Here is a 26195-nt window from a genome sequence, read left to right on the forward strand (position 1 = left end):
TCATGGATGAATTGTGTCCACAGAAATACTGGGCACAACACTGTTTTCTCTCTGGGCTTCATATTTCCTAATAAACAAATGAGTATCTCATTTAGCTTTGACAAGCATCTGTAATTCTCCTACAGATGGGATGTAGGAATGTCCAACTACTCATCTAAATTACTTTGTAGTTTACTCTTAAACATGTCACCACAAATGCATGCAAGAGAAACCCTTGGAAATCAGGCACAGCTAACTTCTTATCCCAGCTCTGACCTTTACCATGTGAGCTATATCAGGCAAATCATCAACTCCGTGAGCTTTATCTCAGATTTATCTCTTTTGACCAGTGAGAGAAAACAACCACCACCACCTGTTCGTTTATTGTGAGGATTAAATAAGATACCTATACCTGCCTCTTAGTAAAATATCTAACATGTATGACATTCTTTCAATGTTAGCTTCCTTTAATGCTGCTGCTGCTAATAGTAATACTACCGCTGCTACTATTGCACTGTTACTACTGCTGTTTCTGCTGTCGGTGATATTTCTGTGGCTACTCTTAGCTACCATTTATTTGTGCACTTATAGTGTACTAAGATATTATAAGCATTATCACTTTTCAATTTCACAATATGAAACCGAGGTTCAAGGTTGCTCAGTAAATGTCAAAAACTCTGAAGCGTATGAGCTTTTACTTAACTTTCAAGTTCACAAGTTTGTCTGCCACAGTTACTTGATGGTCATAGAAGGCACAAGACATTTGGGTCAGAAACAAAGGAGAGTTCACTATTCACAAAGGTGTTAGGACCTAATGTATCGCCATTTGTGTCAGCTCTGCAAACCAGATTCTCATAGAACGACAGGAAGAATGTGAGATGTTTTCATATGTAGTTGGTGGCACTATAGGAGAGGAATCATGAACTTAGGAAAATTGAATCTTTTACAATGGGCACATCTGCCCTTTGCTCTAGAGCAGCGGTTCTCAACCTGTGGGTCGCAACCCCTTTGGCGGTCAAACGACCCTTTCACAGGGGTCGCCTAAGACCATCCTGCATATCAGATATTTACATTGCGATTCATAACAGTAGCAACATTATAGTTATGAAGTAGCAACAGAAATAATTTTATGTTGGGTCACAACATGAGGAACTGTATTTAAAGGGCCAGAAGGTTGAGAACCACTGCTCTAGAGAGAGACCTTACCTCTGTCTCTCAAGCTTGAAGGTAACTTGCCTTTCAGTCTGGTCGAAGACACTATTTTTTTTCTTTGCGTCTATTTGCTATACAAACATCTCTGAAAAGGCAGTCTGGTACAAAGATGTGCAGAACTGTTAGCGTCCCAGGGAGAAATGTCTGCCAACGTAAATTGAGAATGATGGTGATGTCAGATTTGAACCCATTCTGTCTGGTTTCAAAGCCTGAGCTTCCACTTTGGCACTTCACCAAAATAATTTGCATCTCTCTTCAAAAGAATTTTATTATGAGAGGAAATGGTGCTGTATATATGAATCAGCCAAAAGACATATATTCAAGTTTTTACAAGTGTAAAACTCCCTTTATCAAAAGGACTTAAGATAGTTAAAACCATGAAACATTTGTACTAGTAAGATGTTTCAATGGAGTAGTTTCAATACTATCTGAAAATTAAATTCTGTTGTGGGGCTTTTTCTCTATCTCAGTTTAATAAGAAAGATGAGTCTAAATACTAATTCTGTCACATATTGACTAGGGCCTTTGAGCAAAAATTATTATTATTTTGGATACTATTTCTTTAGCTGTAATAAGACGAAAAGATAGAAACACCAAAATCACAGTACTGTTAGAGTTTAATATGATAGCATATGTAAAGGGCCAGGTACATACTAAATTATTATTTATGCTCACTCTATCTTTCTAATTTTCTTTAGCACTTGTTACCATCTCCTTCTGAGAGAAAGGAAATACGTCAACAAAAACTGCATGAAAATCAATTATTCTTATATCCTAAACCTAAAACGTTTCAGTTTTAGTTATTGTTAATATTTTGTTTGATTTTGCCATAGTATATACTCAGCTTCCCTACTCATCCACCTCAACTATCTTCAGAATTACTTCCTTTGACTCTTTGACTCCATTCTAACCTCTATGGTTAAAAAAAATCGAAAATAAATAAAATAAAAATGGCTCTACTGTTTTTGAAAATTCTGCCACTTCAACTTCAGTCTGTCACATTTGCATTTTCTTCTCCTTAGCAGTAAATGAATACATTTACTCATTGAAATATATTTATTAAGGACCTACCATGTGCAAAGCATTATTTATTGTACCAAGGATCAAAACATGATTCAGAAACAAGTTTTGCCTTTAAAAACCAAATTCTAGCGTGGCTGCTCATAATGTAGTCATATAATTAATATATGATAATTGCTTTAATATCAGAATGTGTAGTGTGTTAGGCACCTTGATAAGGAAAATCATAGATTCTCTCAGTTGAGTGGAAGGAAATTTGGTTAAGGACAACGTTTTAAGAGAAGCTCTCAGAGGTCTTGCTAAAAACAAACTAGATAGAACAACATTTTCAACGAAGCCATCATTTTCCTTTTTAACCTCAAAATAGTTCTCAGTGTTACTAATATTCACTGGCCAATGGTAGAGTATATAAAGTCACACTTAATAAAGCACATGATCTAATTTTTTAAGGAGCAACTTATCTCCCATTAACCATTTTTAAAAATGAAAACTGAAACAATAGAGGAATAGTGTATTTTGATTTTGTGTAGTTGTCATTCATTAGGAAAGAAAAGATGGGAGACTGTTCAGTCCATGGCTTCCCTCCTCTGTTCTTTGCCATTTGATAGTATGCAGATTCTTTATTTTATAATCTCACAGGGGGCTGATAACCCTGTGATGATATACTTATCGCTTTCCCTAGAGTTTACATAGAGTCTGTCCTTGATGAAACTCTTGTCTTTCAGGGAGTTCTTTTGATGCTTCCTAAGAAAGATAGTTTAATTAAGAAAAATGAATGCCACATCCACCTAGAGGGTATGGTGCAAGGGCTTTTGTGTTCATTCATAGGCAAGATGAATTTCATCAACACCATCTGCTATTATTGGTAAAAGGCAGCTAGCTACCTGATGCTGGGCTAAAGAATATTCTATAAAAAGTGAAACTGAATCCTGTGCTCTCAGTCTAGAATGAAAATACCTGGCATACATGCCGTTTCTGCATCCCTCCTTCAATAGACATTTGCATGACACTTACTGCCACTGAGCTTTGATGTGGCCTCAGAGTCCTCTTCATTCCATTGCTCCCAACACTGTTCACTAAATAAGAACAGTTGGCAGACAGCGTAAAATGAATATGCTCTTCCTAGGTTAAACAGTCTAACATTCATAATGTTATTTGTATTAAGAATGGCATTTGATATACACATCTCAGAGCAAACTAATAAAGGTGCGTGTAAAAGTTCCACATAAATTGTAGCGTTATCAATGCAGCTAAATCTGGGTGTACACACACACACACACACACACACACAGACACACACACACACAGGTCAAGCTATTTGGAAGAATTATCATTTTAAGATTTAAGGAGTCACTCATAGACAATTTAAGGTTGTATTAGGATGATTTTAGATAAATTAGAAAAATATTCAAAAGGTGTTATATTTCCTTGGATGATTTGATAACTTTATAGTCAAAAGTAAAGATCTTGGACTCCATAAGTTTCAGGGATAGCACAAATCATTGAAGTGTATAATGTAAATTATTGACATTTATTTTGATCTGACAGGTGAGATACTGATCGGGGAAGGCTTGGATGTTAGTGATATAGATGTCATAGTCAACTGGTGCCATCTAAAGCAAATATTTGACAGTACAGTAAGCAAAAGGGCTAATAAGTGAACTGTTGTCTTTGACAAAGCAAAAATTAGCAGTGAAGAGTGAAAGGGTCTTCTACATTTTATTCTTGGGAATAAGTCTGCCTTCTACTGCAACACAATAAAGAAAATAGCTAATGGAAAAAATAGTAGCAGCTTGTATAGTCAGAAAACAATATTCTCCTACTTTAAATCTTGATCAATGGTTCAGGATCAAAGCATGATACTGAAACAGGGAATTGGGATGAGCAATTAAAGGCAATAGAGGGGAAGGGGAAAGAGGGGAAGGTTTAGCCAGACTTTTTTATATGAAAATTATACCAAAAGTCCTCCAAAGAAGTAGTGACTTCTAATCAAAGGTTAAAGGCAAAACAAACAATCAGAAGACTTAGCAAAGTGTGTTAGGAAAAGTAAACTTTGTAAAAAAATTATTTATTAAACTGTTGTAAGGGGGCTGGTGGAAAGATGTTCACTGTGTTTATGTATTCCCGTGTTTGAGTCCCTGGAACCATCTCGAAAGGCATTAGAAAACAGAAAATGCCATTTATCCTGTGTATATGTACTGACCACACACTTATGCATGTATAAAAGCTGAGATTTGATATTCACAGGTATGATACTACATTAATAATAGATCTGGTTATTGATAAAAGCTAAGTAAAAATAATGAAAAATGAAGAAAACTGGAAACTGCGTTTTTGAATTGAAAACCCAAACACATAAATAACTCAGCGTCACGTTCTATTCATTCCCTTATAGTCATTGAATTTATTAATAAGCTGCAAATTGAAAAATGAAACTCTTTTCTATTGTGAGATTTTTCTATACTAGATCAAACTTTACTTTTTTAAAGCTAAAACCTGCAGTTTATTTATTTATTTATTTTTGATCAAGAGAACCTAGTAAACAGCCTTCTTTTCCCCACTTACATATAATTCCCAAGCAGAGGAGTGTTAGTGTAACTCCCTGCATCACAGGAGGAAGAGTGTTCATGAGAAACTGATCTATGCCAGAGAAAAAGAATTCAAATTGACTGTTTGAATATCAAACTGTCACGATTCAGGCCATGAATTAGGAATTTATTTTTAGAATCAGGGCTTTTGTGGTTGGATAATGTTGCTCAAAAATCATGGCAAGAGTAGTGGAGAAAGGTAAAGCCTGTGCTAAAACATTGCCATTATTTCTGGGCAACATTGTTTAGGTAAAACATCTTGTTTTCATTTGTCCTATCATTTCATATAAAGTGATCCGGTCTCTTTATGTGAATTGCTATATTTGATAGTAACGAGGATAATATTTTGTGTATGCTTTTCAAATAAATAAGCAAGTTAAGCACGAATCCTTTGGTGATAGGGTTATATTACCATCTCAAAGACTGCCAGCAATACCCCAGTGATGTCTGGCCACAAGGAAGAATTACAAGTGCCCAGGTCTCCTGCTGCTGCTTCATTTTCCCTAGAAAAATGCTGACTGTTTTATCAACAATCAGACCAAGATTCAGCTGCCCTCTCATGTTCCCTAACCTTGTTCTGAAAGTCTATTTGTGTGATAAAATGAAGACATTGTTTTAGTAGTATCCTGCATGGTAGTGCAAAGGACACATGATTTGTATTTAGAGGCATAAGACCTGTGAGTTTGTCTTCCTGCCACGTAGTACCTGAGAGTGTTGTTTCATATGTAAAAATTGAATATTTTTACCTATTTCAGGAGACTGTAAATGTTAGGGAGATTAGATGAAGTGAAATAATGTTTTAAAAATTTGCTTATATAATGCCTAGCACAAAGAAGGTACTCAAAACATGAAAATTGGTCCTAAACAGATAAAACTGTAATGTGTAAAAATAATGTGAAAGTTATAGCTATCACTGATTATGTTATATTTTGTTTAAAGTATTTAAAAACATCGACAGTTAAATATGTGCCTAGAGTTTTGAAATAATGGAGAGTATTTTTTAAAACAAGAGAGTAAACTCTAGAAAGAGTAGACGTTGGACTAGTAAAGGCCTTGATATGCTCTATGTTCTGCCACTCAGAAAATATAGAACTTTTACCTAGATAGGTAATTTTTCAGTCTTGTTTTCTCATTAGTATAGTAGGGAAATTCTTCATCATTTTACAGTATTGTGATGAGGATTATATTTATATGTATATAAAATATTCTATATTTTATAGAATCTATAATATTCAACTAATCTATAATATTCAACAAGTAGTAATTACTATCTTATGCTTGTTGTCTTCATTAAAACAGGTGTTTGATGTCCAAGCAGCAGAGAATCGATGTTCCTAGGTTCTAGGACTATAGTCAGTGGGAATTGATTTTTCTCAAAGTTGCAGTGGTTAAGTCCCACATTGGTTTAGTAAATTAGTTTGGGATCAGCAAATAATATACATGAGTGGGAAAAATATATTTCCCAAGGCAAGCATAGCATTTCTGAGTCATTTATTTCTGGAAGTACTCATATTTAAAGTATCCTATGTAATAAAAGGCTAATATGCAGATCTACCGAATGGTGGACCGACCGGTCACTGTGATGCACATTGACAACCAGGGGGCAGACGCTCAACACAGGAGCTGGGCTCATGGCTGGTGAGTGCAGTGGCAGTGGCAGGAGCCTCTCCTGCCTCCATGACAGCTCTAAGGATGTCTGACTGCTGGCTTAGGCCCGCTCCCCATGAGGAGTGGGCCTAAGCCATCAGTCGGATATCCCCCGAGGGCTCCTGGACTGCGAGAGGGCACAGACCGGGCTGAGGGATCCCACAAGTGCACAAATTTCGTGCACTAGGCCTGTAGTATTCAAGAACTAAACTGATGTCTATTAAGAAGTTACTAAGAACAGACCACACTGCTAAGTACAGTGATGGATGAAACAGCTTCAGGCTTCATGAAACTCATAGTCTGTTAAATATGGGAATGTTATCTATTTGGTGATGTGGGTTATTGCCCAAATGTGTGTCCTCTAATTCTATGCAAAAACAGTGGTATTCTTTCATAAAAAAATAGGTGCTGGCCTTTCCTTGTATTTCTTATACTTAGAAAAGAAAATTGAGACCTTCTATTATCCTATATAATAAAAGCCTAATATGCTAAGTGTCCGGTCATCTTGTTGGCTGTTCAACCAATCAAAGTGTAACATGCTAATGATATGCTAAGGCAGGGGTGGGCAAACTTTTTGACTCGAGGGCCACAATGGCTTCTTAAACTGGACTGGAGGGCCGGAACAAAAGCATGGATGGAATGTTTGTGTGAACTAATATAAATTCAAAGTAAACATCATTACATAAAAGAGTACGGTCTTTTTTTTTTTTTTAATTTTATTCATTTCAAACGGGCCGTGGGCCGTAGTTTGCCCAAGGCTGTGCTAAGGCCTCTCAACTGCTTGCTATAATGTGCACTGGCCACCAGCAGGCAGTCAACCCGTTGACCAGCCGCTATGACGTGCACTGGCCACCAGGGGGAAGACGCTCTGACCATAGGTTAGCTTGCTGCTGGGGTCTGGCCGATTGGGACTAAGTGAGACAGGCTGGACACGCCCTGGAGCCCTCCCGTGGTCCCTCCCTGACTGGCCAACCTCCCGTATCCCTCCTTGGCCTTGATTGTGCACCAGCGCGGTCCCTCGGCCTGGCCTTTGCCATCTGGGACCCATCAGGGGATGTCGGAGAGCCCGTTTTGGCCCGATCACGCAGGCCAGGCCAATGGACCCCACTGGTGCACAAATTCATGCACTGGGCCTCTAATTTCCATATAATTGGCCTGTGGTCTGCTGTTGCAACTCATAGCCATGTTCTTATCATCCTGCTCACACATTTTTTTCCCCATTTGATATTTGTGAGTTCAGTCTTCATTCAGGTAGCTATTGATCCCCCCTCCCTTTTTAATCCTGTGTATAAAAACTCAAACATTTTTGTTGCTTTACTGTATCATCCAAGTTTTTCTGATCTTTCATCATTTTTATTTTAAACTAATCCATCTTTTTTGACAATAAATCATTAGACCTGCATTTTTAGTGTTATATGTTATATTATATTATTTATTTATAGAGGTTTGCATGTTTTCCTTAATAGAATTATTCCCATTTTTATCTTTCTGTATAATTCCTAGAAAAATTCTGACAATTTCTATTTGGAAAACCAAAGACAAAAGTCAGTTTCTTTTTGAGGCAACTGAGTCTTAATTTTGCCCATTTGTGTGATTTTTGAGCCATATGCTTCTATAGAGGCTTTTGTTTATTTGAGATTTTTTAATGTATTTGTTTTGGCAAATAAGAATTTAAAGTATTTGTTCCAAATGAAAGATTCAGATCATCTGAGGAAAGTTTTATTTTTTTGAGGAAGCTATAACAAATAGTTTTTTTAACGTTGCTCCCAAAATAGAAATAGAATTTTATAGACATCAAGTCATACTCATTTCTAACACTTTATATTTTAAAACATGCAGACATAAAAATTACATTATCTTTTATTCAAATGATTATGTGGAACCATGACTTAAATGAAAAATTTGGGGGCATGCTTAGCCAAAAATATATTGACAGCTTCAGAATTCCCTGTGGTGAAATAGACTGCTCAATGCATGATAAGAACCTTGAAAAGCAATCTTCTAACTTCCTGGTAGGACATAAACTCAGTGAACCACAATAATGACCATCTGGTATTCTGTTGCTCTTTGTAAAGCCACCAGTCTAAAGATAAGGAAAAATAATTTAGGATAAATGAATGGAGGAAGAGGATGGTAGCACACCAAAGATAGTGGATAATGTCATGTGACACATATTCTAATGGACTATTGCCATGTCCGAAGTCCTTACTTTTTTATGCTAAGAAAGAAAACTAATAAGATTTTTTATAGGAATTATTCTGCAAAACACTTTACACATTTTTTTTATATTGAGCTCTTTCTTCTCTGTGAAGTTCTATTGGTCACTACTTATCTAAATAAGTTATGTTAAGGGTGTGTGTGGTTGAGACATTCAATGATGAAAGATCTTCTATACAGTTAATAATAGATGACAAAATCCAGTCTTGAAACTTGTATGCCTTTAGTAACTCTAATTTTTGGTCTTTTGCTGAATGTGCTTGAAATCTAAAATTTTTCTATGGTTACTTTTTTAAAAGCTTTTTCCAATTACAGATCTGACCCAAAAGAGCAAATAATTTTCTTTTTATTATGTAATTATTATGTGTGTAAATCTGGCAGTAACTATCTTAAAAATGAAATCTTGAAAAAATAACTATTTTGTCTATCATTTTTGTTATTCTTGTATTTATTTTACTAATTCCTTATGGTTTTGACCAAGCAATTTTCTCTTTATTTATTGATCTTTATATTTGAGGATACCATAGAATTCAAATTAAAATATTAAAGTCACTTATTACATATTTATATTTAACTTATAGCTAACATAAAAAATCAATTGATGCAGCATGAAAAACATGGTACACATAGCAAGTAAGTTAAATGCAAATAGGGATATCTATGTTAAAAGATAATAACAGAAGAATAAGATGAAACCAAGAGCAAGGTTTATACACAAGTACAAAGTTCTGCATTTTTAGATGCTTGATAGAATCAGAATCTTATTTTGTTTTAATTCACCTGGGAACATAAACATCTGAAAAATATTTAGTTCATAGTCTCACAAAGTAAAAGAAAATAATTTGAGGTGGAAAAATAAACTTACTAAGAAGAATGAGAAATTCCGTATATACTATATCACAAAGAAGAAAATTGTAATTTAATCATCTATACTCATTCTATAGAGAGTGGATACTATCTAGATCCCTATTTTATTGATAGAGAAACAGAGGGACAACAAGGTTAAAATTTCCCAAGGTTAGTAAAAGGCAGAGCTAGGATATGAAATCAAGCAGTTTGGCTCCAATACCATTTGTATTATACTCTCTTTTCCACTGTTTTGATTATAAAACTTGTTTTGCATTTTTTTTAGTCTTAGCCTATGCAGATACTTTAGCATTTTTGTTTTTAAAATTTATCTTTATTGTTGAAAGTATTACAGATATCCCCCCCCACCTTGGCCCCCTTCTCCCTGCTCCCCCGTCCTTAGACCTTTTTTTTCTTCAATTAAACATAACCAATCAACCAGAGTCTTAATCTTATAACAACCTACTGTCAAGTGACTGTCTTGTTTACTACTTTATTTCAACTCAAAATTTATTAAGAATGATCTTTTCTTGTTTGTATATTTTTTCCCTTCACTAAACACTTTTTCAAATTTCAAAATATTTTAATGAGTAATTATAGAGAAAGTACTTTCTAGGTTTAGGGAACAAATGTATTTAGTCATATATAACGTGTATAGTCATTTAATGTTTATTTCTGTTTGTATAACTTGGGAAAACTAAAAGTGAGTTTACTTTGGATGGAGAGGAGATAATACAATTTCAACTGAGAAGATCTGTTAAAATCATCTTTTGGAGAGTTTTTTAGCCTAGAATAAAGAGCTTGAAACTGATTCTCTAGGCAGGTGTAAGCCATTAAGTGTATTTGAAAGTTTTTTTAGATAGTAAGCATGGTTTGTTTTTTGACAATATGGCAAATGCTGTTCATCTAAATGCATTCATCATAAATTAGAGACCATTAACAGTAGGCAGAAAGTTTATCCTCCATTTTTTGCATACACAAAAAAATTTGCACAGTAACGGAGGATCATTGGGGGAAGTTTCTGTTTGCCATCTGTATCATCCCTTCAGACGACTGTAAAAAATAGCATAAAATGGGCAGCTTATAAACAACAGAAATTTATTTCTGACAGTTCTGGAGGCTGCGAGGTCTAAGATAAGGCACCACTACACTTCAACATATGAATTTTGGAACATCACATACATTTAGTCTATGGCACCATCTCAAGAGTAATAATAATAAATTACTGTTTATTAAGTCCTTACCATGTTTTAAGGATAGTTCTATGGATTATATAAAAATTACCTCATTTTACCTTTATAAAAGCTTGTCATTTAGGTGTTATGATTTTTTTATTATAAGTATCTACTGAGGCTAGTAGAGGTTAAAATCTTGCCAAAATTCATGGTGAATAGGGATTAAACCTAGTAAACTAGAACCATTTTTTGTAACATCTTTGTGAGATTCTAGAACTATTATAAATGCCCAATTATAGTAATATTTCATATTTATAGTACTCCAAATTTATGGAAAGACTATCCCAATTGCTTGTAAAAGGGGAGTGAATCCACCATAGCTAATTAAGACAAATTAAGATCCATTCCCTGGGATACCGTGAATGCTCAGAGGATCGAGTAAAATTCCCTTTAGCAAGAAAAATTGAGTGGCTGTTGATATCTACCTTAGTAACTAGTATAAGTCTAGTTAGGAATATGCTGCAGTTGGCCCTGGAACATTTTATTAGAAAGACCATCTTTGGATTCCTTGTGGGACTCTCTTTCCTTCTCCATAAGTTTTAGCATCTCCAGTGCATGGTCTGTTTGATTCAACATTCTTCCCCTGAACAAAGCATATTGTTCCTGGATTATATTGCAGATGATTAGTTTAAAGATTAAAGAGAGAATTTCTTGGTAATGGTCAGAGATTAACAGATATTGTATCGCATATGGGAGAAGATTATTCAACTAGGAAATTTTTATGATTTCCTTCCCCAGCAATCCTCAGTAATACCAAAGGTAAAATTCAGTAGTAAGGGGATAATTTGTATCCATGAATCCTTCTAAAATTTAACTAAATTTAACTTTAGATTAACAAAGTAAATATTACAAGTTATGGTTCATTTTCCTTTGTATGCTATAAATACACAAGATCCTGAGAAAATTAGTTTGTTTCATACAATGACATTCTTCTACCAACTATAAAACTTAAGAATTCTTCCTAGTTTAAACTACTTTCAACATAAAATCCATGGAGTGAGAGTTAAAAATAAAGATGGAAAAGGAATAAAAATAATAAAAAGAAAATGTGAAAATGCTTATCACATATCTATATAACTGAACATACTGTGGAACTTAGCCATTGTTATTTATTGGTTTCAACATTTAAGATTATATATTACTCTTCCAGTTGAATCAATGGATATCATCTAATATGCATCAATGAACTTTGCATTGTAAGCAATTTATTATTGAGGAATATGTTAAAAAACTGTGCTAAGTCTTTTATGGATGAGTGTAGAAGAAAAATTTAGTAAGATTATTTCTTGTATAATCTATCTATATAACAGAGGAATATGCAAATTAGCTGGCACACAGGTAGCGGGACAGGGGTGGGGCCATGGCTGCTGGGGGACCGGAGCCTGTGGTGCCTCCTCTGGAGTTGGGGAGCTGATGACTGACGGGCTCTGGTCCTCCTCCAACCGCCCTCTCCAGCAGGCATGGGGTTGCTGAGACCCAGGCTGGGCCTCTGGCCACAGATCCACAGCTTCACGGAGACCGACTCTACGAGGCCGCCTGGAGGCCATGTGGCCGGGCCGCAGGGTGCCCGAACCCGGTGCCCGTTCAAGACGTGACACAGAGAGAAGGTGCGGGAGGAAATCCAGAGAATGGCATGTCGGGGTTCAAGACTCACTTCCTTTGGGTTTTGTCCTTCTTGGCCTTGGTCCTTTTCTTTCTGGCCTGGAGCACAAGCACTGCGGGAGAGAGGGATGGATGAAGGCCGAATGTGGAGGAAAGGAGGTGACCCAGGTGAGGGTGGAGACCTAACAGCTGCGAGAGGCCCGGGTGCGGGGCCACCTGAGGGGTGGCTTCAGCGAAGTGGCCGGCCAGGAGGCGGCGGCCCAAGGGGCGCAGAGTGGCGCCAAGATGGGGTGCACCAGAGGGGGCTCGCGCTGGGGCCGGTGGCCGGTGGGAGGGGATCTGCCTCGCCCGAGGAGAGCGAGGGTCTGCAGTGGCCCCAAGACGCGGGTCGGCCCTGCGGGGAACAAGGTGGAAGGATGCCCAGGTGGTGGGGTGCGGACTCACAGCCCTGAGGCCGGGGTTGAGGGGCGGCGCCCTGCCGGGTACCAGACTGCTGTGGTTCGGAGAAGCTCCGGGCACCAAACGGGCCTTGTCCTGTCGGCCTGTGCACTTGAGAGGTGACGACTCCTGCTCCCACCTTGGCCCAAAAGCAAGCCCAAGCTGGCCCTGCCCCACGGTGGCGGGGTCACCTGCAGTGAGTGCAAAGCTTCCCACCTGCTCTGGAGAAGGGGGGGTGGGCAGTAAAGAATGGGGAGTGGGGGCAGGGGAGAGGAAAGAATGTGGAGCGTCCGCGATGAAAAGGTGCTTGAGAATGAGGCTCAGAAGCCTGATGAGGAGGTTTGTTCTGTTCGCCCTGCAGCTGCCCCTTAGGAAGGGTGGAGAGCATGGCTGTGAGGGCTCCCTGCATGCTGAGTCCAGTTCCGCAGCCAACTGGGATTGGCCTCAGTTTCCTGGTCTGTAAAATGGATTAAGCGTGTCCCAGTGTCTTTGCTGACCTTTGAGGGCCAATTGCGATACTATATAAAGAAAATGAGGGAAGAAGTGAGAAAGGAAAGGAAGGATGAGCAACACAAAAGAAAGATCGGAAGGAACCTGTAAACCTATTGTCACTTAAATAGGGACTAGAGTCAACAGTGTTGTAATGATGGTATGAGGCCAGGTGGGTACTGGAAATATCAGGGAACACTTTGTAAAGTGTATGGTTGTCTAACCACTATTCTGTAACTAATATAAAACCTGAAACTAATACAAAATAATGTTGAATGTAAAGAAATGAAAATAGGAGTGAAATTTTCCTAAATTTCAAAGTTTAAATAAAGGCTGTAAAGGAGAGAAGGGGGAGAATAAAAATAGTGTTTTTCATTTTACCACTTTATTGTCTTTTCAGTACATGAAAAAGACAGTTGTCTTTATATGGTACATTTATACTTTTCTAAGTCATTATCTCATTTGATGTTTAGGGCAACTTAAAGACAAGATAATTATTCCCTATTCAAAGAAAGGAAATCTTGGTGGATGGCCCCAATGATCCAATCGTGAAGCCCTTATTGTAAAGTGGGGTTAGTGAAATTTTCTGTGAAGGGTTATTTCTATACGAATAAAAGCCTTGGGGGTGTTCAGGCCAGCAGGGGTGGGCAGTTGGGGGTGAGCAGGCTGGCAGGCAGGAGTGGTTTGGGGCAATCATGCAGGCAGGCAAGCGGTTAGGAGCCAGCAGTCCCGAATTGTGAGAGGGTTTAGGCCCGATCCCACAGGGACATCCCCCGAGGGGTCCCAGATTGGAGAGGGTGCAGGCCAGGCTGAGGGCCCCCCCATGCATGAATTTCGTGCACCTGGCCACTGGCCATCATTATAAACTTCCCAAATTATTTCCCAATAAAACTTGTGAACTAATTATATAAATGGATAATTGAAAGTAGTTGATTCCATAACTTTAAATAAAGTTTATTCTGTTAACTTACATTTTCAGAAACATCAAGGTATTCCTCTCACCTATAGTTATTTACAAAAATATCAATGGCCACATTTTTTCACTCTCTGACATAGCTTTTTTGTGTTGTTTTTCCTGAGCCACAAGTGTTTTGATTAGCTTATTTTCATTCTATAATATTCTGACTTAGTAGCTAGCAGGATTGGTGAGCAGAAGCCCTGTTTCATCTCATTTAATATATAAAAATTGACTGGTGTATGGCTTGTATCAGACTAGGCTAAGTCACATGGCAATAACAAATAACCCCACAATCTCAGTAGCTTCGTAAATGAAGGTGGATTTTTTTTTTCTTCTCTCAGTCTTCCTATCCAGTGGCAAGTGGACTTTGCTTTCCATAGTCACTAGCTATCTCAGGATGATAGAGGCCTCCTCTCAGCACATTTTCCATAACTGCTATGGGAAGGTAAAAAAGGAAAGGAAAGAAAAGTAAAAATGGCAATTAAAATTTAGGTCAGGAAGTGAGTGCCACAGGGTATGCCCCATTTTATTTAATTGGGGGGAAAAATCTCCTAACTACAAATACTTCAAAATGGTAGAGAAGTACAAGCCTCCCACAAGCCCAGAAGTAGCAGAGTGTCTATAAACATTCGTAATACCAAATGACTTTAAGGAACAGAAATTATATCCGGATTTCCTAACAAGGTGCCGCCGTTCCTGAGCTAAAATGCAGTATCGGTATCTGCTAACGGTCTAAGGTATCTCAGACACTCGAATAATGGGAAAACTCTTTAGAAAATCTTGCTGATTTTAAGAAATCATCTAGCACCATCTTCTTTATTGTCCTCCATCATGTTCTCCATCATGCATGTGTTGAAAAAGGGATTATTACTGTAAATTTAGGACATATTTCCCATCATCAGATCTTTTTTTTTTTTTTTATCAAGCACATTCTTTAAAAATTGTGTACAATACTTACATATCTAAATCTAGATCTATATACAGACATTTATAACCAAAATGTTTCTGGTCACATGTTTTCACAGCACCATATTACATATGCTGTGTCTAGAGTGAGTTGCTATTATGCTTACATTTGCAACTTTACTCAGGCAGAGGCTCAGTGCCTTTTAAAAGGATAAGAGGAGATATCGCTACCTGTTTCAATTTGCTTTAAAAAAAAGGCTTTGCTTGGGGCGATGGGGGCACAATGCAGTGTGCAGATTATGATTCATTGAGGTGTACATTTGAAACCCGTATGGCTTAGCAAACCAATGTCCCCCCAATACATTAAATTAAAAATAAATACATTTAGTTACTATAGTAGGTGAGGAAGAAAAAAGAATGAATTTGGGTAACTTGCATTTGAAAACTATGAGCTTAGACAGAGTCAACTCAAGAGATGGTGTTCAACTTAATTTGTTGTTCTCTTTTGTCACCACATAAGTAAAATTAAAAAGCTAGAAGTAATCAATGGGGGAACTTGCTTATCTTACACGCAGCTCACAAAGTCACAGATGTTCGGTTCTTGTTCCTGCCCCTCTTCTCATTGCAGAATCAATAATGTCCGCTTTTCTTTTGGCAGATTGATTAAATTTTTTTAAAATTTTTTTCTAGAAGTATTGGCTTACCATAGTTTATTACAAACCTGCCTATTCAGTCACAATTTTCGGTTCGGTTAGTGGTGATAGCATTGCATTTTTTTTTCTGCTTTAGATGTTTGTGAACAAATATATTCTGTGTTAAGTTCTGCCCCTCCTTTTACTACTACTTATGTTTGGAAATTATTTCAAAATTTGTCATCATGAAAGCTGATCTATAAACATATTCTAAGAATTGAATTTTCCCAGAAACCTCACTAGAGGCAGAAATGTTATGGTTTAAAATTCAGAACAATACTTTATTTGGCATTGTAACTTCCCAGAGAATAGCATAAATTTGATTTCTGTGCTTTTCTCGGCGAGGTAGCCATTTTTACAGCTGTCACAAAATTAGATTTAAACTCAGCAAAGGGAAGTTATATATTCATGGGGAGAGGTGTTTATAAACATATCTCATCCTCTGAAAATAGAACTATTTCTGCATTTTGAGCCTCTATTTCTGAAATGCTGAATGCAAACAGAGAAAGCATATGAAATACACAATGATTTTCATTAACTCTGTCCATGCCTAATGTATTTAGTGTAAAATTTTGTGAGGAAAATACATATGAGGATCTTTAAGCATTAAGAATACATGAAGCTATTTAAAACGTTAATTATATATAAATATATAATATTCATATATTTAGAAACATATAAATATTTCTAAATAAATATTTCAGGAACAAAAATTTCTCTATAAATTTCTCTATATTGCAGCATACAGAAAAAAAATTCTCTATATTGCAGCATACAGAAATTTCCCAGGTTTTTATTTGCCTTTGAAGAAATTGAGGAGAAACTAGGAAATAAAAAAAGAATATTGTCAACAACTACTGAGATTTTAAGATTTTGCCTTACTTAGGAGCTAGCAAGTTAGCCTGTCACAGAGTTATATAAACTGGCAAAAAAACACACACACACACACACACACATACACACACACAAACAAACAAACAAACAAAACAAAAAAACAACAACAAAAAAAAACAACCCATGAGACCCTAGGGGCAGACACAAAGGACTTTATTAATTTAAACACAGCAAACATCATGTGCTTCATGGTCAAATCAGTTCACCCTCTGAGAACCACAAAGCTATGTGAACTATCACAGGTGGACACTATATGCAGTGAGTTTGTGTCATGCTGAGGGAGTCCAAACTCAGGAAGCTACACTAGTGTAAATAAATGCAGACTTTTAGCAAACCTGCCTCATATTTGCCCCAAAGGAAGACATAACTTGTGTGTGAGTGTTGTAAATATTTAACAAGGTTTTATACTCTTACACATACTGTATAATTTATTTACAAGTTATTAAGCACAGCTCTAGTAAACACATTGTATCTTTAAGGATTAATTACTCCTAAGATTCTTCTCTTTATTTTGTAGCACAATGGGAAGACAGTTCTCCATTTAACCCACCTAAAAAGATCCTTTAACTTAAAAAAATAGGAATGGTCATGTGGGGATCCATAACTCTCAATACATTATTTTTATTATCCTTGTCAGGAAATCTCCTCTCTGCTCCAGAGGGAGACCCTATCTATATCTCCCTATGCTGTTTGTTATACTAGTGTCCTTATAAAGATAGTTTGAGACAAAAACTTAATGTTGTGCCCAGTCACAGTAGAGTCAAAGGATAGAAAAATGAGGTGGGGAAGAGAACATCTATCTTATCTTTTAAAAAATTTTTTATATCTTCCTCAATCATAGAATTTTCACATTGATTTTCATATTTTTTAAAATAAGTTGTTTTGATTACTGAATTTTTAGCATCTTAGATAAGTGCCTCACTTCCCTGACTTTAGTTCTTGCCCCATAACAGCCAATATAAAATTTCAGAAATATAATCTCATCTAACAAACTAACATTATTGCTTGTTTTTTGGGGGGGGACTTCAGAGTGTATGTAATGTAAGGTTAAGTTTAGAAGATGTGTTTGTACTAAGTTCCAAATTCGTTCTTCCCAAGGGTCTATCTACTAATTTCCTTTCTTAAAAAAAATAATGATTTTAAATATTTTGGTGTTCATCTAATGAGCATAATCACAGATGTCCTTATATATAGTACACTACCTTGTACAATTATGGTCTGATCTGTTGTCATATTTATCAGCTTTGTTGATTAAAAATACAAAAATATCTTAAAATACTTTCAAAAATTATTTTTAAAAATATATCATGTTGTAAATGTAATTCATATCAGAGATCCTAAGAAATATTTACAAATCCAGGTATTTAGCTGGTTCTCAGATGTTTCCAGTGCTTTTAGTGGGTGGAAGTAAGTGGGGCACAAGCACTTGAGTCCCTTGAGAGAAGATGTGTCCTGCACTACCCCATTTATACAGACTTCAGCACTTCTGAGAAGTCTTTCCCTTCAATAAGATGAAGTGGTATTTTTCCAAAGCTCCGATGGGTGGCCTAAGAGGTCTTTACACTTGGAAATTCAGTATGACCCTTTGAGTTTCAAATTATTTTAAAAGGTAGACAATAACCATGACAGAGACAGATATTCTTAACAGATTTCCGTGTTGTATAATAACATAAAGTCTGTTTTTGCTTAACCTTACTTTTTATTGTAGTAAAATATAAATGCCATAAAATTCACCCACTGAAACATTTTTAAGAGTTTGTGATTTAAGTATATTCATTTTGTTGTGCAACCGCCACTACCAGAACTCTGAACATCTTGCAAAAGTAAAACTCTATACCCTTTAAACAGTAACTCCCCATTCTCTTCCTCCCCCAAACCCCAGCTCTTGACAACTATTATTTTCTGTCTCATTTTGACTTCTCTAGGTATCCCATGTAAGTGGAATCATACAGTATTTGTCTTTTTGTTACTGATATATTTTACTTAGCATATTGTCCTAAAAGTTCATTAATGTTCTAGCATATGTCAGAATTTTCTTTCTTTTTGAACCTGATACTATTCCATTGTGTGTATGGAATACACTTTATTATCCATGTATCTGTGGGTTGACACTTGGGTTGCTTCGATGTTTTAGCTACTGTGAATAATGTCGCTATGGACATGGTTGTACAAATATCTTCAATACCCTGTTTTAAGTTCATTTAAGTATAACCCAAAAGTGGAATTGCTGGGTCATAAAGTAATTCTATGTTTAATTTTCATATGAAACACAACATAATTTTCCACAGTGGCTGCACCTTTTAACATTTCCACTAAGTGTGCATTATTGCCAGCAGTTCTTTCCTTTTTAATTTTTTAAATAGTGGCCTTTCTAATGAGTGTGAGGAAGCCCCATAATCTTATTTTTAAATGACAAAAAACAGCCTTTAGAATATGGTAACTCTTATAATGTCAATATTGTGAAAATATAGTAAAAAGAGAAAGGCTAGACAGGAACAGATGATGATTTATTCTGTTTTTAGTATGCTAGACACTGGAGATCCAACTATAGATCAAATAATACCAACCATAGTTCCTACAATAAGAGAATAGGATAGTAAATAAAATAGTTGCAAATAATCTTACAGAAACATATGTAATTATAAATTATAATGGCTGCTCTAAATGGAAAGGTCCTTAAAAAACCTAAGGTGCCATTGAAACATATCTGTTGATTGGAAAGAAAATTTAATTATGTGATCATGGTTTATGCAGAGATATTGCAATTATGTCCTATTTCACTTACAACATATTTCTATTTGGCACTCTGGGAACCTGAATAGGATAATCAATAAACTTACTTTTCTTATAAGATTAACTTAGTAATTTTCCTTTCCTAGCAGTTTTTTTCTTTTCCTTTTAAATCTAAATCTCAGTTTGCTAAGCTCAAAATTCTTGCATTTGGCTTGATGCCAGTTGTAAGGTACTTAATAATGGGAAACAAAGAAGAAAAACATTCAAGCAAACGAATGGCCATACATACTCCTGATTGTTTAACTCTTGATCCTAGGAAATGAAGGAATCTTTTAAAACTCATAGAAAGCCTAAGAAATTGGGAGGCTTAATATACTCATCTCCCAACAGTTCATATATTTTCTACATTTCCTCTATAGTAGGAAAACTGAGTAACCTACATGTTGTCATTAATCACTCAGTATATAGTTATATGATCTATATATAAAAGCCTAAGCGACTGGCTGACCTGTTGACCGGCTGACCGGCCAACTGTCTGGTAGCTGTGATGTGCAATGACCACCAGGGGGCAGATGCTCAATGTAGGAGCAGAAACCACAGGCATGGAAACATGGAACAGACTGATAAATCTCAGAGGGAAGGGGGGAGGGGAGAAGGTGGGAAGAGATTAACTAAAGATCTTATATGCATACTAGAGGCCTGGTGCACGGATTCATGCACCAGTGGGGTCCCTTGGCCTGCCCTGTGCCCTCTTGCAATCTGGGACCTCTTGGGGGATGTCATAGAGCTGGTTTCAGCCTGATCCCCGCAGGCCAAGCCGAGGGACTCCACCAGTGCATGAATCCGTGCACTGGGCCTCTAGTGTATCTATAATAAGCTTCCTACCATATATGATAGGCCCAATCTCATGGTCAGAATCAACATTATGTTAGTGAGGCATTTTCCAACAAAATTGAGCTGTCATTCTTCCTAAAGTTATAATATTTTCAGGTTTGTCAATTTGGAATTATTTATAGACAGAAATATTCACAATATATAGAATTTTGTCATCCAACTGTACTTCTATTTCAATTTTCTTTTTGATTATTAACTTTTACTGAAAAAATTCAACCCTCTAATCTTGTTTCACTGATGATAGGTATTTGACAGTTTCCAGACTCAAACAATAGCTGATGCTATTTAATATTATAATGTCATTCTACTTTTGCTTCATAGGTAAAAGTGCCATGAAAGACAAATGCCATATGATCTTACTTACATGTTAAATTAACAACAACACAAACAAACAACAAAAAACCAAGTTCATTGTTGTTGTGAGAGGTGGGGGTAGGTTGGTTAAAGGGGGCCGAAAGGTACAACATCCAGTTATAAAATAAATAAGTCCTGGGGGTCCTCCCAGGTGCTCAGGTGGTGGGAGCATTGTCCTGATACACCAAGGTTGAGGGTTCAGCTATCCCTGGCCAGGGCACATACAAGAATGCCCAATCTCTTTCTCTCTCCCTCTCTAAAAATCAGTAAATAAAATAAATAGGATGTAAAGTATAGTATGGTCGCTATTGAATATTTGAAACTTGGGAAGAGAGTAAATCTTAAAAGTCTTGATTACAAGAAAAAAATATTACCTATGTATGGAGATAGATGTTAACCAGATGTATTGTGTTGATCTTTTTGTAATATACACAATTATTGAATCATTATGTTGTATACCTGAAAATAATACAATGTTATATGGCAATTATACCTCAATAAAAAAAGTGCCATAAACATGTACAATAATTAATATAACAAAAGCAAGGTTCTGGAAGCCACAACAATAAATTTTTACTGTTCTTATGGGTCATGTACTGTGCTTGATGAGGGTCATCAACTGGACTGTATTATTTGGCTTGCTCTGAGGTAGGCATTGTCATCCCTATTTAAGATGAGAAACTGTGGAATGGTTGATTTCTGACTCAAGTACTACTGGAGTGGTTTATTTGGAAACTTTTACAAGATACTTAAACTGCTAAATTTTCTCGTTGCTCTATCGCTAGAGGAAGGCTGTTTCCCCACTCCTTTCAGATTGTTACTACCAGTAATTATTAATTTTCCCTTACTTTGGTTAATTTCAGTCTTTCTGACTCTCAGGCAAAATTTTAGAAGAAAGTTCATCATACTCTGTTTTCTATTCTCTTTACCTTTAGACACCAAACTAACTTATTTGTTCAAAGAAACTATTTATTTATTTATTTAAACTTTTGCTTTCTGAAGGAAATGCCTTCTTCTTAGGGCACAAAGAGAGACACATTTATATTAAGTTCACATGCGAAGCAATTAGAAGTTCAACCAGGTATAGTCGCAGTGATCATAAAAAAGGAGGAGGTGACAAATAGTGCACATTCAGAAATTTCTCCACCTGATGGGAGAGACATGCAGTATACCAAAGATTTCAACATGCCTTATCTCTTTTTATCCTTAAATCAAAGCTCTGAAGAAGGTATTGTTACAGTCAGTGTTACTTTTCCTTATCCAGTCCTGCACAATGTGTTCACTCCTGTTATTAATTTCTGTTGCCTGAATTAAAGTACTTACTTATAGGCAGCCCTGCTCTAAGATTCTGAGTTCCCCGAGATGATGTTCTACGTGCTCAGGATTCACCCCATAGTAATCACTCAATAAATAGTTATTGAATCAAATGAGTTTCAGAGATTAAAAGCTGAGTTTTACGAAGAAGGACACACTTGTTAGGTAACAGCACTGGACTGTGAACTCGGGTCTTGTGACTGTTAATTTCATAGGCTCCAAATTCCAGCTTTGATACTCTTTATTTTTCTTTAATAAATTTAAGTGATCAAAACTTTTATGATGTTCTCAAAGGTTTCTCTCAGTCACACTTGGATGTCCTGTCAATAATCACACTATAATTAAAGTGTTTGTAATTATTCAGTTCCTTAGATAATTTTCTCTTTAAAGCATCAAATCACTCATTCTTCTTTGTGCATACATTTTTTGTTTGAATTTTAAAAAAGTACATGAAAACTCAAGTCAAAATGAAAAAGAACCAAAAATCAGAGAAATTTGCAGTAAATGGTATACTTTACATTAGTGCATTAGACTTGACTTTTATTTTAATGTAATTTATCTTATCTTGACACTGATATATATTTTAGAATATAGAGTGATGACTGACTGATACAGTGGATAGGGTCATTTCTTACCTCTCAGAGTATTATAAGTTTAAGGGAATCATTTTAAGTCATCTAATTTGGTATTTATGAAGTTAAACAATATTCACGTGCATTTCCTATCATAGACCCACAACAGGAGGGTAGAAGAGACGGTAAAAAAGAGTATGACTGTGATAAATCCATCTGCTTGACAATCATTTTTAGTAGCACTAACACATGACTACCTCCTGTTGCATCCTCGCTACTTTTGAACACTCCAGTGCCTGTGACTCACAGTCTTTAACAGCTCTATATAGAAGCCGCTGTTATATTGAAATGAAATCCCCATGAATTCCACCTAGTGGCTCATATTGTTCCAATTTTGCAAACAGCTGGTGGAGGAGGTCTTTCAAATATTGGAAAAACAATTTTCATAGTCCTAGAGCCCATCACCAAGTCTTTCCTTCTCCAGAGCAATCATTGTTTGTTCTCTTTATTATTTATATTTCAATAATCATTAAGTCTTCACATATCCCACTATATCTATGGAAATTTCAGTTAGTAGTTTAGACTTAACCAAAGAAAGAGAACTTTTCCAACTGGATTAATTTATATACTAGAAAGAGCAATCTAGACCAAAAAAAATGCACAGAATAAACTAAAAAGGACATTAAAGACTAAATAGTCTTATCCCCTTATTTTATATAATCACAGTTATCATTGGTATTCGTAGCTTATGTACAGGGGATTGAATTAATCATGTTTTTTTATACCTGGAACATTGTTATCAGAATTCTTTGCAAGACTTTAAGATCCTTTTCTTGTCTGGATATGGGTGTTTATATGTGGACATATGTATATTGAATTATTTTATCCCCATTTCATACTCCCATGCATCTCCCACATGAGGACTGCTCAGATGTGTATGTTACATCCTTTATTTTTGAGTTCTTATCAAAGACGTAAGTGCAAATGAATTCTTGATTTGTCTAATTATTTCTAAGCTATTCTTCAGAATGGCCACACCTGCTTTTATTCCCACTAGTAAAGCATTGACATTCCTGTTATGCCTTGCCAAACTTGTCCTAATTAAAATTTCTAATATTTACCAGAGAAGTTTAGTATTTTTCTAAGATCATACAGTAAGATAATGGCAGAAGTAAAATGCAAGTTTAAATATTCTTTATTCCAAACTCTCTCTCTATATTTTTTACCATACCAAAATATGTATAAAATAACAGTTTCTTTGGTTCTATTAGCAATTTTAGGTAAAAAATATCAGTTGCAAAACTGACTAAATTCCTCTGAACAAAAATTGAAACTTCTGTTAATATTATTATATTTTAAAATCAAAGAAATTTGTTGTCTCTTCAAATCTACATTTCTTAATGTTATGTATCACTTATTATTTAATAGGACATTTTATACATTACATATATATTTCCTGTGTTTTGCCTTAAAATGTGATAATTGATGGTTTCCACTGGCTTCCAAAAAAGACCTTATCACAATCTTTATATTGAGAAAAAATATTAAGGAACAAATTATGTTAAAATAAACAGTAAATAAAATACTAAATAAAAATTAGAAGACTAGAAAAAAGGATAAGGATGCTTAATATAAGGTGTGAAACAATGGGTGCACTGTCCTGAAGCAGAGAAATAGATGTGGTGTTTGTTAGTGATGTACAGAGAAATGTGACAGTTGGGAGCCTGCCAACGTAAAGTTTCTCACCTACCACTATTCTGCATTTTCCAAAGTTAAAGCCTGATTTCCTTTTCTATGATTCTGACATTTCATCCTAAATAGCTTAAATAATGATGGGAAATTATTTGTGCTCACAAATGAGATCTCTTATTGTGGAAAAGCTACACTTCTGGATACACTTTTAGACAAATAAGCAATGCTGGGTTGGCAGTGTCAGCATGTGCTGAATGATATCTGCATCCATTCACTCTTCACTCACTAATTCAGCAGTATTTATTGAGTCTTTTCCTGTATCAGGTACTGGAAATATAGTTGTGAACACAACAGACACATTTCATGCCCTCATGGAGGTTACTGATCTGTAAAGAGGCAGTTAAATGAATAATTGAAAGAATTATACAGGAGATACAATTGCAGATGTTGTAAGTACCACGAGGAAGTGATAAAATTTTCTGTGAGAAGATTTAACTGATACATAGGGTTATGAAAGGCAACTCAAGGGAGTGACATCAGACTGAAATATGAGGAATAAATAAAGCCAACATAGTAAAAGGCTGTGAGGGGGAGAAGGCTGGTAAAGAGAGCTTTGTTTTTTATTCTTTGAGTATCACCTTTTTATAATATTTATTTATATTTGTTACTATATTATTTTTCAAATATATACTTTATATTTTTTCAAATTTATATGTTCTGTTTTTATACACACGTGTGTGTGTGTGTGTGTGTGTGTGTGTGTGTGTGTGAATGAATTCAAACATTCTTCCAATTTGTCTCCCACTGGGATAATTCAGTGATGTCATGATTTCAACATCACCTGATTAACAACTTTAATCTGCAACTTTTTCTCTTTTGCCATGTAAAGTCACAATCATAGGTTACTAGGGTTAACATCTTTACAGTAGGCATTATTTTTCCTACCACACATTGTTAACACTATTTTTAAATCCACATGTTGCTACTTGTTAGCTGTGTAATGGGGATACATTTATTAACCTCTCCGAGCTAATTTCTTCCTGTTTAAAATAGTTCTGTGAATATGATTTAATTAAACAATACAAATAAAATGTCTAACAAATGGTTTGCATGGAATGTATGTTCAATCTATGAAACTACTAAATCTAGTGTTATAACAATTAGCTGGTCCCTGTAACTTCAGGTAGAAAAAAATGATGTCTCAGGAAGGAACCATATAATTGTCTAAAACCCTTCAGCTAAAGTGATTTATTTTATTGATGTGGAACGAAGAAGGGAACGAGATAGACTGAATGAACATAAACGTACAAAATTATATATACTTCTCTTTATACATCATATTCTTTTCTATTATTTGGTTTATTTCGTAATAGTAATCCTCTCAATCCATACTTGAAATACTAGTTAATGGTATGAGATACATTTGGATAAATATTTATTTTAAAATATTTCTGTTTTAGTTGTCTTTGTTTGAGATTTTTTTCTTTATCGATTAAGGTATTACATATGTGTCCTTATCCCCCAATGTCCCCCTCCCTCCGCTCATGCCTTCAGCCCCCTAGTGTCTGCGCCCATTAGTTATGCTTACATGCATACAAGTCCTGTGGTTGATCTCTCAAGAAGAACTTTGAACAAATCTCATTTTTTCCAGAAGTTGAGTTTTAATGATCTTTAGCTATTTGGTAGGATTTTCTTCTTATGTTTTAATAGAAAAATTTAGATAATAAGCCCTTTTGGGAGAGAATTTACTTGTTGAAATGTTTTTGTATGTTGGTTGGTTGGTTTGGACATTTTCAGCGATTGTATAGCATTTCGAGGTTAGAGCCCAAGCCTCTTCAGGTCTAGACTGAGGGGAAAACACTGAACTATTGTATTCCTTGGGGAGAAGGTCTTAGGGCCCAGCTAGGTCTGGG

General features: G+C 35.8%; 1 protein-coding gene across 2 annotated transcripts in view; it reads left to right on the forward strand.

The window, feature by feature from the left end:
• CSMD3 (CUB and Sushi multiple domains 3) overlaps positions 1–26195 on the forward strand; it is an 857474-nt gene that overhangs the window by 194797 nt on the left and 636482 nt on the right. The gene's annotated exons all lie outside the window — the stretch shown is intronic.

The sequence above is a fragment of the Myotis yumanensis genome, unplaced genomic scaffold (genome assembly GCF_028538775.1).
Source record: "Myotis yumanensis isolate MYYU_CA2020_CCGP unplaced genomic scaffold, mMyoYum1.0.hap1 SCAF_15, whole genome shotgun sequence".
In the NCBI taxonomy this organism is placed as follows: domain Eukaryota; kingdom Metazoa; phylum Chordata; class Mammalia; order Chiroptera; family Vespertilionidae; genus Myotis; species Myotis yumanensis.